Genomic DNA, 14396 nt, shown 5'->3' on the forward strand with positions numbered 1-14396 from the left:
TAGGTTTTAAACCATTTTGCAAACACTAGTGGCTAAGGAGCCATAATATCAGTCTCATTTGTCATGGGTGCAGGGAGTAATAAATGGCCATTACCAATGATTTGTTTATGATTCCACAGAGAATGCAAAACAGAAAAAAGAGGAGGCAGTGGGAGGTATAGGCATTTCTTCCCATTTATTGAGTTGCTTGAGATACTTACTTTTGAACAAAACATAATTGGTCATTGATATGTGGCAGCAGAGCTATGAAGCAAAGGAAAGTCAAGATAGTAGTGTGTTGGAAGGTGGGTTAACATGACAAGAGCACGATGAGGCAGAAAGGGAACTATAACAAACATGGAAGGCAGAAAATCTTAATAATTAGTAGCATGGCATCATCTGTAGGCCTTGCTCTGCTGTGCCAAGATATGAGACTCCAAGCCTCTTGAACTTCATGCCTTTGGCTTCTGGTTTCATGTATGGTATAAGATACACTAAAATGAATATGAATATCCACAGCTATATCTTTATTTATATCTGTATCTATATCTATAATTTCTGTATCTATCAATACCTATATATATCTATATCTACATCTATTTTAGGACCCTGATTTTCATCTAAAAGTTCTCAGAAGGCAAACAGAAAATGTCTGCCTGAAGGACAGCACAGAAAGTTAGAAGAAAAAATGTGATAAAAAGAAACAGATGAAAGATTATGCATCCCTGCATCGTCCTCTTCCAAACCAGCTTCTAAATGACTGTTTATGACCAAAGTTGGTCTGTGTCCCACTGGCCCCGAGTTCAGTGAAATCTCCTGGTTTTCTCCATGTAACATATGAATTTAACCTGAAAGGTAACATTATCACCTGACCCACAAGAGAGGAAGCCCCAAAGATCATCAATTCCCTTAAATTGGAGTCCCAGCCAGTCCTTTAATGCGTCCCCGTCAGCTCGAAATAAGATTTACAGTTTAGTAGGTCAAAGTGAAAAGGGGAGGATGGGGAGGGGGAAAAAAAGACAGACTGATTGCAGCAGCAATTAAAAAAAAAAAAAAAAGAGGAAACACTCCTCAGTGAAAGCAAAGCATTGTCAAAAATATATGTACATGGGGAGGAGCAATTTTACAACCTCCTGTAACCCAGTGGTCCTGAGGTATTGCTTTCACTGTCTACCCAGGAACAGGCCTCCAAGAGGTTGTATAAACACCATATATTATTCCCAGAGACCGAGGAATTGTCTGGAGGGGTTCTTGTGCCGATGCTTTTTCTGCACCAAGAGACGTTGCTCTCAGTACGGGCTGCCCATGCACGCACAGCAAAGCCTTGGATGTGGTGTCCCTTCCAGATGGGAGGAAAACTGGGTGCCTGTCCCCCTCCATCTCTTGCTCTGCAGAGTCCCCTCACCACTCACAGGGAACCCACAGCTGCAGCAGGTCCTGTCTGCCCCATCAGAGATGGAGGCAGAGATGCACTGGGAGGTAACGTGCATTCCTTCCACTCCATCACCCCACTCTCTGTCCAAATTGGCTTTGCCAGACTTGTTTGTCCTCTCCCCATATATCCCATATATGCCTTGCTGCTCTTTGATCACTTCTTTTCTCCCCATTAATTCTCTGCAGTGAATTTCTTTTTTTCTTTTTCTTTTTCTTTTTCTTTTTCTTTTTCTTTTTCTTTTTCTTTTTCTTTTTCTTTTTCTTTTTCTTTTTCAACTATCTATGCAAGTGATTGCAAGTGATTCATTTCCTGCTTTTTTTTTCTTTCTTTCTTTCTTTCTTTCTGAGGGACCAGTGGGTGCTGCGGAAACCCAACCAGAGCAAGGTGGTACTGACATCCCCACCTACTGCCTGTCTCCAGGGCTGCTGTCCTTCTGCTCCTCAAGCACCATAGGGTGCTACCAAACAGTTTTTATGGCCATAAATGTCGCATTTCTGTTTTTTATCCACCACCATACCGTAAGAGTGAAGGGTTTGGATATAACATTTGGCTTTGGGTCAAGGCCAAAGCAGGACATGTGGATTTACCTGCACTCCCTGTTCCTCCTGTTTGAATGGCATTTCAGGTTCATCTTTACAGGAATATTTTCCCCCCTAGTTTTCATGCCCACAGGCCCAGGTATTGTGCATACCCGTCATACCATCCACACCCATCAGTGTCTCCATTTTAAGGGGTTTGCTTCCTTCCAGAGCAGGACACAACCCTGAACAGCCTGGTGCAAGAAGCCAGGCATAGCTGCCATGGGTGGCTGCCCCATTTCCCACCTCCTGTTTGGTCCTACTTCTCCCTTTTTCTTCCCCCAAAGGCATTTTTGCAACACAACGGTTGTCCTTGCAGGTGCAGTGCCTACACCCCTACTTCTCAAAAACTTGGTGGCAACTGAAAGCACTTGGCATTTTGGGGTCTGTGCTGGTGTCCAGGTGCCTCCTGCATTGCTGGTGTCCTCAGTCTCCTGGTCCCCAGGTGACTTAAGCCACCTGATACCTCGAGACAGAGGTGGGGGTAAGGGGGGGACCTGCCTCCTGCAAGTCCTGTTTACACAGTAATGAATACCTCTTAGCCAAATCTATTGCAATAAGTATTACATTATCAAACAGGACCTCAGCACTCCACCAGGCACTAAAGTGTGACTGAGTGTCCAGACCCTTGCTATAAGGAGATGGGTGAAATTTACAGCCTGGCCTCCTTGGCCAGGTCTTTGGAGAACAAAGAGCTGCTCCCCACTGCCCCACGGCATGGGCACTGCTTCTTGTCTGCCCTCATAATGGCCAGAGGTCCCTAGGCAGAAGAAAGCTGAGCACAGCTCTGGAGAACCCCAACCACACAGCATGAACTGACCGTGGGTGCAGGATGGAGGAAAAGGAGGGCTGGGAAGGGGCTGAGGGACACAGAAGTGGCCAAACGTCATGGTGATGGAGAGGGATGTCCTGCCAGTGCCCCCCTGGCTCTCTTTGGTGGCTGGTTAGTCACTATTTGTCAAGAAGGGGAGCAAAAGGGCTCCCATGATCCCACAGTCCTGTTTCCCAAATATAAAAGGTTATTTTGAGGTGCAAGGGGGGTCAGTGAGAGCCCCCTTCCAATGGCAGCAGCAGGAACTTCTCCTCCAGTGAGCACAAAGCACTTCGCATGCAGAGCTTTTGCCAGGATATCAGGGAGAGCACCCATGCGCTTATGCTGCCCTTTTCCAGCTAGGGGGCTAAAAATATCTCTGAAGTCATGCTGTTTCCAAAGTGCTGGGAATCTGGATGCAATGCAGGGGAGCAGGGCTCCAGCAAGGTGCATGAAACAGCAAGCAGGATTGCTTTCCCTTCCCAGGGAACTGCAGCAAAGGGAGCAGCCTCATACAGCCCAGCCTGGAGCAGATGATCTGATGCCCTTCCTTTATGATATAACCTCTGCGGTGCTGTATTTCATGCATCTCAAGAAGCACTCAAGGTACAACTCCAGCAACTTGATTCTCTCTGTTCTACACAAAGTCTGTCTTAAGCGTGAGCTTCATTTATTTGCTTGGGCAGCAGCTTTTGTCTTCTTCTTGTCTCAGATCACAGCATTACCCGGTATACCACTTGTGCCACTTAATCCTAAGTTTCTTCTCCTCTCTTCTGAGCCCTTTTTCCACATCACTTCTTAAGACATCCTAATGTAAGAATACTTGATATAATTACTTCAAAGCATCCAGCACGGATTCAGCCAGATTAGCAGAACTGCTATCAGTGAGTGATCTAGGCATTGAAACATTTGTAAAGTATGACCAAATAATTGATTTATCAGTGCATCCAGTATCTTTAAAATTCAAGCAGGATATAAACACAGCAGCCAACAGGCTACTTGTGAGCTATCTGCTCTGACCTTGATTATCTATGACAAATGATCATGTAAAACCAGAGAGCTTTCTTCTTCCTTCCTGAAGCTCTTTGTACACAAACCAGCACCTACAGACATTTTATGTATCACCACCTATGTATGCTTATGATCTGCATTTCCCCAGAGACCAACTATTTCCTCCTTTTCACCTATACAAAATACTCAGTTCCAAACCATTTCAAAACCAGAAGAGGATAATTGCTGAGCTAAAATTCAGAATTCATTAGGATGTCTGGAAATCCTTTCTCCAGCTCCTCCTGCCTAGCCCAGCTCTATGAGAGAATGGTGACTGGGAACCATTCCCAGAAGCTGAAACAAATCAAACAGGGAAAAACAAACAAATGACCTGGGACAGTTGAAATGTAGTATAATTTGTCTCAAGGAACTCTTTCTGTTCCCTAAAAGAATTAAATCTCAAGACACTGAAGTCCTTTGCCCTGTAATTTTCCAGCTTGAACCATAGTGAATGAAGCATGGGGAGGCAATCAAAGGGATAATAGAGCGCACTAAATATATAAGTATAACATCTACTCTTCCATCCCAGAGGGAAAAAAAGAGAAAAAAAGAAAAAAAAAGAAGCCTCCTCAAAGGAAACTATAAAGCCCAATAAAATGAAAAAGATAGAATTTTATGGGCCCAATTACATAACTGTGGAGCCAAGTGCATGCAAGGCACCCATTTCCAAACACACAAAACCCCATCTGCCAGTAAAATCCAGCTGTTTACTGATATGCTGTCTGCTGTTTGGCCTTTCCTGGACTGTCCACTTGTTAAACTCTGTAAAGTACTATTATGATTTCACACCACCCAGTAGCTTCCTCTGTAACCCACAGCTACGGTACAGAAATGTTGCATGTGCTGAAATATCCAAGCTGTATATAGTCATATGGAATTGTTTGAACATGATCCTACTCCTACAAGAGAAGACACCCTATATATCTGATAGCACAGAGAGGCAATGTGACAGTATTACTATGATTATTATATATCGCATTCATTTCCTTTCTTATCATTGACAAGATCACAAAATCACAAGTTAGTTTATTGATGCTGTCATTTGATCCAGCATATCAGGATACAATCCCAGCAATCCCCCACAAAGAGGAAATGCAGATCTCGATTTAAGGAAATGCTTTCCAGCTTGGGCCCATCTCTGAAACTTCTGTGTCTAATTAGACATCCTTGATATATAATTGCACGTCTGCCAGCACTATAAGAGGGGCTGGGTTGCTTTCAGCTACAGCAGCAGCCCCTTGCTTCTGGGGAAGCCCACCTAAGGGCTGGGCATCCACCTCTGGAGGTGCCCCCAGGCAAGGACAATTTTGGGGAAAGTGGGAATTGTCTCCCACCAGCATGCCGAGTTAAACACTTCCCAAGTCAGACAGCCACTGCCTGTGATCACCCACCTCCCATTTTAGCTAACAGAGTGATACACAGCCCCTGGGGTGCCTACCAGAGGGCATTCAGCTTAGAAAACACTAATGCATCAAAACATCTGCAGCCTATGTGAATGACAATATACATTTTTAATTTGAATAATATGCAGCGTTTACCATAATTAGACAGTGCATTAACATGATTAAACCAGCACCACGGATCAGAGTAACACGGCACCTGACTCGAGCCTGGAGCCCTGGCTGTCGGGAGCCATGTATTGCACCTGGCCACAGAGCTCCTGCCTCCCTGCCCTTTTGCAGTGCGAGTTTGAAGCTGTCATTGCAGGGGGAAAAATTTTCCTTGACAAGCAAACAAATCTATTAACATGTTAAAAGGTTTTGCACGGACATGGGGAAAATATTAAGCACGCCAACACAAAAGCTCAGTTAGGAAGATCATATTTATTCCAAGATAACAAAATGTCCGAGTTGTGCGCCGGGAGAGCAGGCGGTGGGCTTTTACCTATCCCGAAAGACAAGAATGGTATTGATTTCCAATAGCGGTTAAAATAACAGAAATAGGAATCAGCAGAAATCTCTGCTATTTATAGCTGCTAGCCTGTTGATCTCTAACTTTAGCATCCACTAAATGGCTGCAATTACATTGCTCTATGCGATCACTTTGTGCACATCCTCCCCATACTCCAAATCACATCCCACACTCCTGCTCGGCTCTGGGAGCTTTGCCATCGACTTCCATCAGGCCAGAACTTCATCCTTGCTTCATTCAGCCAGCAGAAATCCTGGCACCATGCTTTCTCTGAAGAAAGTCAAACATGGGAAGTGGAAATGATGGCAAACGGACACAAAGTCTGTGTACCCACAGCCCACGCATCTCCAAGTGGGAACACAATGCTGCGGAGAGCTTTGGTGGAGAGGGTTGCTGTGGTTATTTAATTCCGAGCACTGAATGAATGCGAGCATCGATAGCTTTAAAAAGACAGCAACTGGACACATAGGAAACAAAAAAACACACTGAAACAGTAAGTAAAAATGGACCATGATTCACAGTCTCTTCCTTTTCATGCTTTCACTTGCAATATTTGGTATCTCCCTGTGCATCAGACAAATGCCCTTGCTTTTATTCATGAAGGAATTCAGCAACAAGAGCTATTCCGAAACAGAGCAGCTGCAGAACATTAAGGGTGCTCTAACCATTAAGGGGCATCTGGAACATCTCAAAATTAGTATTACATCAGGCCACAGATATTTCCATAGAGTGGGCACACTTCAGCTCACTCCAGCTCTAGATATGTCCCAGAAGGATGTTCGGTGTTGAGGACTGGGAAAGCCCTGGTGAACTGCAAAGGTTTTGCCATTGTCCGTGAATGATTTTCAGTACATAATCTGCAAAGCAACCCACAAGAAAAAAGTAAGAACATAATTTTTACTAATGCTTTTCTTATTACACAGCTGCCTAAAGGCACTGAAATGTCCTTTTGAGCAAGGTGCAATAAAGATTTGCAGAGCATCTTACAGCACGCACTTTGAAAGCCTGGAGTAGGCACGAGGAAGGGCTGAGATGCAGCATGTAAGTAGGATGAACACCACGATAGCTGTAAATCTTACATTATTCCCTGATGTCTTGGTCCCATTCAGCCTAGTTTAACACTGGGGTTATCTGAGAAAGGGATCAGTGGGAAGAGAAGACAAAGAAAAGGAGAACAGTCAGAACTGAACCACAAGAGCATCCTGGTGACATCAGCATCACTTAGGGGCCCCTGTTCAAGCCCCTTCCTTTCTCCTTTTCTTACAGCATGGGTTTTAGCCAGCTCTTTGCTCTGTTTTTCTTTCCAAATGGGTACATGGCCTGGGACCAGGGGAGCTGGGGTGAAACAATACAGGAGAGGAAAAGAGAAAGAGTTCGTGTGTGGTGCTGGGAATAGTGGAGGGTGTAACTAGGAGCTTTATACCCAGTCATTGCTGTGGTGAAGGGTGTTGATGCAAATTAAGAAGTATCTGTTAGATAATCTTGCCCAAGGGTTAGGTTTGGGAAGAGGAAGAAAAGAGCAGGATATTCAGTAGTGTCCTGCTCCCACAGCCAGGCGACACGGGAGCTCTGCTGCTTCCTTCTGTAGTAGCAATGCCGAGCATGTCTGAAAATGTCACTCCATGGGAACAGAAAAAAAAACTTAGAAGGCTGAAAAAAAAATCCTGTGATTTTTTTTCTGCCTTAAACCTTCTCTGGCAATTCCTAAAAACCCAAATGTAATCCTTTCACTAAAATTCAAGGGAATACAGGAGCTGAGCTCTGCTGGTCTCTTTTGAAGCCCTTTGATAATAGTGATAATAGAATGTTAAGAGCAACATTAGAGAGATGGGGAAAGAAATACAGATCACAGGATAAGTACAACTTCTGCAAGGAAAGGACTCTTTGTAATACTTTCTCATGTCTCAGGACACCTGACAAAAGTAAGCAAAAATCACTCTGTATCTAGTAACAAATTCAAACTTTTCACCTTGTCCTGGTTTCAGTTAGAACAGAGTTAATTTTCTTCCTACTAGCAGGTAGAATGCTACGTTTTGGCTTAGGATGAGAAGAGTGCTGATAACACCCCGATGTTTTAATTGTTGCAGAGCAGTGCTTATACCAAGCCAAGGACATCTCAGCCTTTTGCTCTGTCCTGCCAACAGGCAAGCTGGGGGTGCAGGAAGAGCTGGGAGGGGACAGACCCAGGACAGGTGACCCAAACTAGCCAAAGGGGTATTCCATACCATCTGACGTCATGCTAAACAATATATAGGGGTGGCTAGCCGGGGTGGGGAGGCCGGACTGCTTGGGGACAGGCTGGGCATCGGTCAGCGGGTGGTGAGCAATTGCATTGTGCATCACTTGTTTGTACACATTAGTAGTAGTAGTACTATTATCATCATTGTATTATTATTATTATTATTATTATTTTGTCTTATTTAACTGTCTTTATCTCAACTCACGGGCTTCACTTTCCATCTCTCTTCCCCGTCCCAGAGAGGGAGGGGGGAGGGTGAGCGAACGGCTGTGTGGTGTTTAGCTGCCGGCCGGGTTAAACCGCGACAACCTCGTTTCCTCCAATTCCATGTCTAACTTGTGTTTTCCCTGCTTCCAGGAGTAAGAAAAGTTCCAATCTAGAGGTTATTGGTGTCCTCCCACAAAATACAGGGCTGGGGCATGTGAGGATTGGTCCTGATGGGGCTCGGGTTTGCAAAAGCCAAATGATTTCAGCAGGAGGTGAAGATGTTCAATACCCTATGTCTGATACCTGTTGGTGCTTTCAAGCCTCAGAGTACTTGCTGACTTGTCACAGTGCTGAAAGATCCCCCCGGCACAGCATGGAGGGGCATGGGGCTCGCTCTCCCCAGCAGCCTGACTACAGGATTCCAGCAGGGCTTCCCACAGCCTGCCTTCAGCTCCTGGAAGAGGAGGAAAGCTGCATTTTGCCTCTGAACCGAACAGCTCAAACTCCACATTTGGTGGTTCAAAGCGTACCTCACCACAGCTGACTGAGCAGATCTGAAAACTCCCAGGTCAAGCTACTAAGCGGCTACACTTGGAGGCTCAGCTGGAGGTCCAAGCTGGCAGCAGGGTGGCGGGTGGCATAGTGCCTTGCACAGACAAGCTCCCAGTCCTGCTCCGTGGTGCTGAAATAACACCGAGAGTAACACCACTGGAGAAGCACCACATCTCCCTGCTCTTATAAAAGCCAGCAGAGAGAGGTGAGATGTCCCCAACAGGACCAGCCAGGGCACTGGGACTTGGAACCATCAATTCCCGCTGTCAGTGCTGGATCAGTTTCCAAGAGACAATGTCCCTCCCGATCCTGCCCTCCCTGAGGCATGGTGCAACACCACTGCTTAATGATTGGCTCGGGTCTGCACTGCATTTGCATCCCAGTTTCATTTGAGACACACTAGGATATATATTTCATATTTGTCCCCCAAGGCCCTGAAGTATAGATCATTTTTAGAGTGGCTAAGAGTTGTGACCTCTCTCCTGGGCTATAAATCTAAGAGGACAATGTACTCATTCTGCGTTACTCCTCATACTCTGAACCAAAAATGATTGTCCAAAGACTGAAGGGGAAGGGAATGTGCACTTTTTCTCTGTAAGCAATGAGAAGCGGGTGTCAAAAATACCTAATCTGTAATGCTAAAAGCATCATGAAAGGGTGTAGTGGGTTTACCTGGCAAGGTTTTGGTAACAGGGCCATAGGGGTGGTTTCTGTGAGAAGGATCTAGAAGCTGCCCCATGTTTGGTAAGGGCCCCATTGTTGACCCGAGCCGAGCCAATAAGCGATGTTGTTTTGCACCTCTGTGAGAGCATATTTAAGACAGGGAAAAAAAAGCTGCAACACACAGCAGCTGGGAGAGTGAAAGGAGTGAGGAACGGCCTTGCAGGCGCCAAGGTCAGTGTAGAAGGAGGGGGAGAGGTGCTCCAGGCGCCGGAGCAGAAGTCCCCTGCGGCCTGTGGTGAGGACCATGGTGAAGCAGGATGTCCCCCTGCAGCCCATGGAGTACCACGGTGGAGCAGGGTTCCATGCTGCAGCCCGTGGAGGAGACCACGGTGGAGCAGGTGGACCTGCACCGACCGAGGCTGCCGCCTGTGGAAGACCCCTGCCGGAGCAGATTCCGGGCCGGACCTGTAGCCCGTGGAGTGGAGCCCATGCAGGAGCAGGTGACCTGGCAGGAGCTGCTGCCCATGGGGGACCCAGGTTGGAGCAGTTTTCTCCTGAGGGATGGACCCCGTGGTACGGACCCATATCTGGAGCAGCTCTGGAAGAGCTGCTGCCTGTGGGAAGCCCACGCCGGATCAGTTCATCAAGGACTGCATCCCATGGGTGGGACCCCACAGCACAGGGGACGAGAGTGACCGAGAAGGAGCGGCAGAGAAGAAGCGCTGTAGACTGACCATAACCCCCATTCCCTGTTCCCCTGTGCCACTCGGGGGGAGGAGGTGGAAGAGGGTGGATGGGGGGGAAGGTGCTTTTGGTTTCTTTCCTTTGTTTCTCACTTCTCTAGCTTGTTAGTAATAGGCAATAAATCTTACTATCTCCGTATGCTGAGTCTGTTTTGCCCGTTACAATAATTACTGAGTGATTTTCTTGTCCTTATCTCAACCTTTGAGCCCTTTTCACATATTTTCTCCCCATTCCTCTTTGAGGAGGGGGAGTGAGAGAGTGGCTGTGGTGGAGCTCGGCTGCCCACTCGAGCAGAACCACGACAGTCCTTTTTGGCACCCAACGTGGGGCTCGAGGAATTTGAGATAAGGATGATAGTTGATAGAAGTAACGGGCAAAATATGGACAGGATGATTGTTATGAATGTACAAGTTATGAAGAATTTAAGAAAGCAGTAATTGTGAGACAGTAGTGTGGTGAAGGGACGAGGGGTGGTGTGTGTGTAAAATGTCCACCTTGTCGGTGCTGTGATGATTTTATGTTTATTTTGGTGTGGTGAATTCTTTTTCTTTTTGATGTAAGTGAAGTTTGTGAAAGTTGTGATAATTGTAAAGTAAGAGTATATTGTGATTAATCTTAAATATGCTTTTAACAGGGGCGAGGGGTGGAATGTAGTAGGTTTACCTGGCAAGGTTTTGGTAACGGGGCCATAGGGGTGGAACCACGACAAAGGGCTGGAAACTAGAAAACACCAAATGGAATAACACGGACAGTCCTTTCCTACACAGCCATGGTTTGTTTGGTTATGTGCTCAGTGAATGTGGAAGGATGAGAAGTAAGAGAGAAAGCAAAGGTAAAATATTCTAAATCTATTACAGATGGCAAAGGAGAAAGCAAACAGACAACTAGTACTGGGACCATTCCCTGCCTTGTGATGCTGGAGGAATCATTATGACCTCAAAATCTTTAAATGGACATTTTTCATTAAAAAAAATATTGTTTCCTCTTAACCACTGCACATATGACTAGATGACGTTCCATAGCTTGTGTTCTGGAGAAAGGTAGCATTGAAAAAGGAAGAAGGTCTGCCTTAATGGTTTGTGCATCCATAAATCATTTGGGACACTGCACAGGTCCTGGCTCTGCACATTTGCTAAAGACTAGACTGAAATCCACAGGAGCACACAGCTACAAGGGGATATACATTCTCCTTTCTCTCAAAGAATCACAAATATAGTGCATTTGGACTATCAAGTCTGCTTCACTTCAAAACTGTCACTTCTAATGATACAAGAGCCTTGGGCTTTCCTTCCCAGGGAGGAAAATAAAAGGCTGTCTGAACTTCTGGGCACCTTGGGCATTGCTTTCGGCATCCTCACGGCTTGCCAAGTCTTCAGAGTTCCTTAATGTCACTGCACTGAGATGCACGGCAGAGCCTGCACATCCCTTTCAACACTAGTGCTCTCCTGGCTTAAAAATAGCAGTCAAGGCTGGGAAGAGGAAGATTAAAAAAAAAAAAAGATTCAAATCCAATTACCTTGGAAGGCTTCATCCTCTTTCAGAACAATAGCAAGAACAGGCTCCATTCTGTGCGGGGCTCTCAGAAAATGCCTGTTCAGCCCTGGAGAACTGAGAAAAAGTCTCAGAGGTGACTGTTCCTTCTCCATGAAAGTGAGAAGAGGAACAGACCCTCCTGTTGAGGACACAGACAACAAGGCGCACGTGGACCATCTCTTCTTGGTCCAGGCTGGAAAGGGACCTCTGAAGAACGCTGCTGGAAATGCAAATTTTGTCTTCAAAAGCATGGCTCTGGTGGAGTGAGCAGCAATACACACTGGTACTTTAGGTAGCAGCTGTGCTTTGGTCCTCTCTTTTTCACCATGACCTCCACAGATGGCTCCTGTGCAAATCTCTCCAGGTGTCCACACTCCTGATTTTTCTCCTTTGCTTGTATGCAACTTGGAGGGAAAGCAGCTAAAACGCATCCTTCCTTCTCCTGTCTCAAACTTCAAACTGCACATAAGAAACTTTAAAGGATTGAGGGAGAGGAGGGGTCAATGGAGGAAGACCAGCAGCAAAATACCTGAAGTACTGATATGCCTCCCAGCAATCAGCCCCTCATTGGGTATAAATCAGCACACCACCACTGAGCTGGGGGCAGCTACGTCGACAGGCACTGGCAGAAGACCTGTGTCCAGACCAGCCCCATGTCTCTCATGGGCTGGATCCACAGCCTACAGAGGCCGGTGGCAGGATTTCCACTAGCGGAGATGCTTGCAAGGGAACAGGAGGGCAAAAGAGCACAAGAGAGCTCCCTGACCTAAAAGGAGCAAAAGCAGATTCCAGCATCTGTCTGTCAAGCAACACATTCTGTCCTGGCTGTCAGACGCAGCCCTGTGTACATTGCTGTCCAATCTATAATTAGTCCCTGATATAACTAAAGTCAGTAGTATCCCGTTAGGGCAGCTGGTACCAACTCCTGAATAGGTTTTCCTATGTGAGCTCTACCTACGCATGTCAAAAATGTGGACATATACAGCTACAAAACCTCCACGTGTTTATATACAAAGAGGAACAGTTTTGAATAGAAAATATATGGCTGTTAGCATAGCTGAATGGTCTGCTATATAACACTGCGGCATTTTTAAAGGAGATGTTGATTCTTCTTGTCCAGGGGTGAGTTTAAAGGCCTTAAGCTTCACTGCAAGGAAATACTGGCCTTTCTCTTTTTAGGTTATGTTTCTGCATTGGAGCATTCCTTATCTCTGTTGCTGGTGGCAGTTAGTGGAGGGTTTTGTAGAGTTTTATGGGAAGAAAAACATGCATAGAAAAAAGAAGAATCACATTGCAAATATGACACAAGCCTGTAAGAAGTATATGTCTTGTGTTTCGTATTGCTTAATGACTTTCACAATGCACCATATGAATATTCCTATTTGATTGATTGCTTTTCCAAAGTAAAAATCCAAAATAGCAAAAATAATTTAAAGCTAACAAACAGAGTCTTTTACTAGAAACAGGCTTCAAGAAATGTTCAGGTTTACACCTGGAGTTAGCATTGCCTGTGTTCAGTCCCTTGACCTCTACTGCATGTGCTAGAAGGGCACAGAGAGCTTCTGTTAGCATTTCTGGATAAATATAAACGTTTCTTCCAATGGTAAGGTGCATTCAGAAGCACAAAACGATGACTCAGAAGTCTGTACACATTGCCATTTAGACCGGTGATTAATGCCAAGCCAACCAGCTAAAGCCTATTACCAACCAATAGCTATCTAATGGTTTTAAAGGATATTTCTTAATTTCTAAATATAAAAATTAAAATCAAACACTATAAAGGATGCAAATTAGCCAGGCTTTAGTGCATTCAGAGAGCTCAGGGGTTTAATGGCAAAGTTTCCTTAACCATGCGGTGCTGAACATGAACAGCAGAATGGATGAAGTGACAGCCATGTATGACACTGAAGTGCTGGGGCACAGCAAGTCATGCTTGATTTCGAACACCATCAATGAGCTGCAGAAACAGTCTCATCTCTACAGGCCCAAAACTCACCTGGGGCAGTGGCTGGTGGAACAGCACCCTGTGGAAACCAGGCTGAAATCAAGCACTACCTGAACATCACAGGTCACACTGAAAGTCCCAGAATTCATCTCCCAAAGGTGCTGGTTGCTCTTTACAAAGAGATGGAGACAAAACACTCACAAGCATTGGTCTTTGAGACTTGTTTGAGACTTGCACCTTGGTAAGGACACACCAGAAGGGCTTGCCTTTCCTTCTACCCCCATGACCCCAAGTAGAATGGATATGATGGAGAAAAGCCATCTCCAGTGATGATACCTGCGTGTGCTTCTCCATACCTGGGATGAGCAGTTTCCTGCCTTCCCAGGAACAGTACAGAAATCATCACTTCACACTGCTGTTTCCTCAAGAGCCATGCCACCAGCCATCTGATCCATGGACAAGTCTCCTGGGGATGCAGAATAACTCCACATGACCCACCTGAGGTCTCAGAAGATGGGGTGATGCTGGAAACCCTTGGCATGAAACTGCAAGGTGCAGATTATCTCAGTTAGATCAGCTCAGAAAATCAAATCAGTTCAAACTCCTCAAAATGATTCTTTAGAAATTCATTAGCATGAAGAAAACCCCTTGTGATGTAGATACTATCTGGGGAAAGAGATCAGCCTTAAAACAGAGAAAACCTATATTTTTTTCTGGAAGACCATTTTTGTGTTGTTGTTTTTGTTTGT

At 45.5% G+C, this 14396-nt stretch overlaps 1 long non-coding RNA gene across 1 annotated transcript; it reads right to left on the bottom strand.

Annotated features, from left to right (window-relative positions):
• Positions 1 to 5656: 5656 nt before the first annotated feature.
• Positions 5657 to 14195, bottom strand: LOC116501400. The gene is made up of 2 exons (XR_004254419.1): positions 14146 to 14195; positions 5657 to 6621 (listed from the first exon to the last, which is right to left on the bottom strand). It is a non-coding gene; the product is annotated as an uncharacterized LOC116501400 (long non-coding RNA).
• Positions 14196 to 14396: the final 201 nt, after the last annotated feature.

Source organism: Aythya fuligula, chromosome W (assembly GCF_009819795.1).
Source record: "Aythya fuligula isolate bAytFul2 chromosome W, bAytFul2.pri, whole genome shotgun sequence".
Classification (NCBI taxonomy): Eukaryota; Metazoa; Chordata; class Aves; order Anseriformes; family Anatidae; genus Aythya; species Aythya fuligula.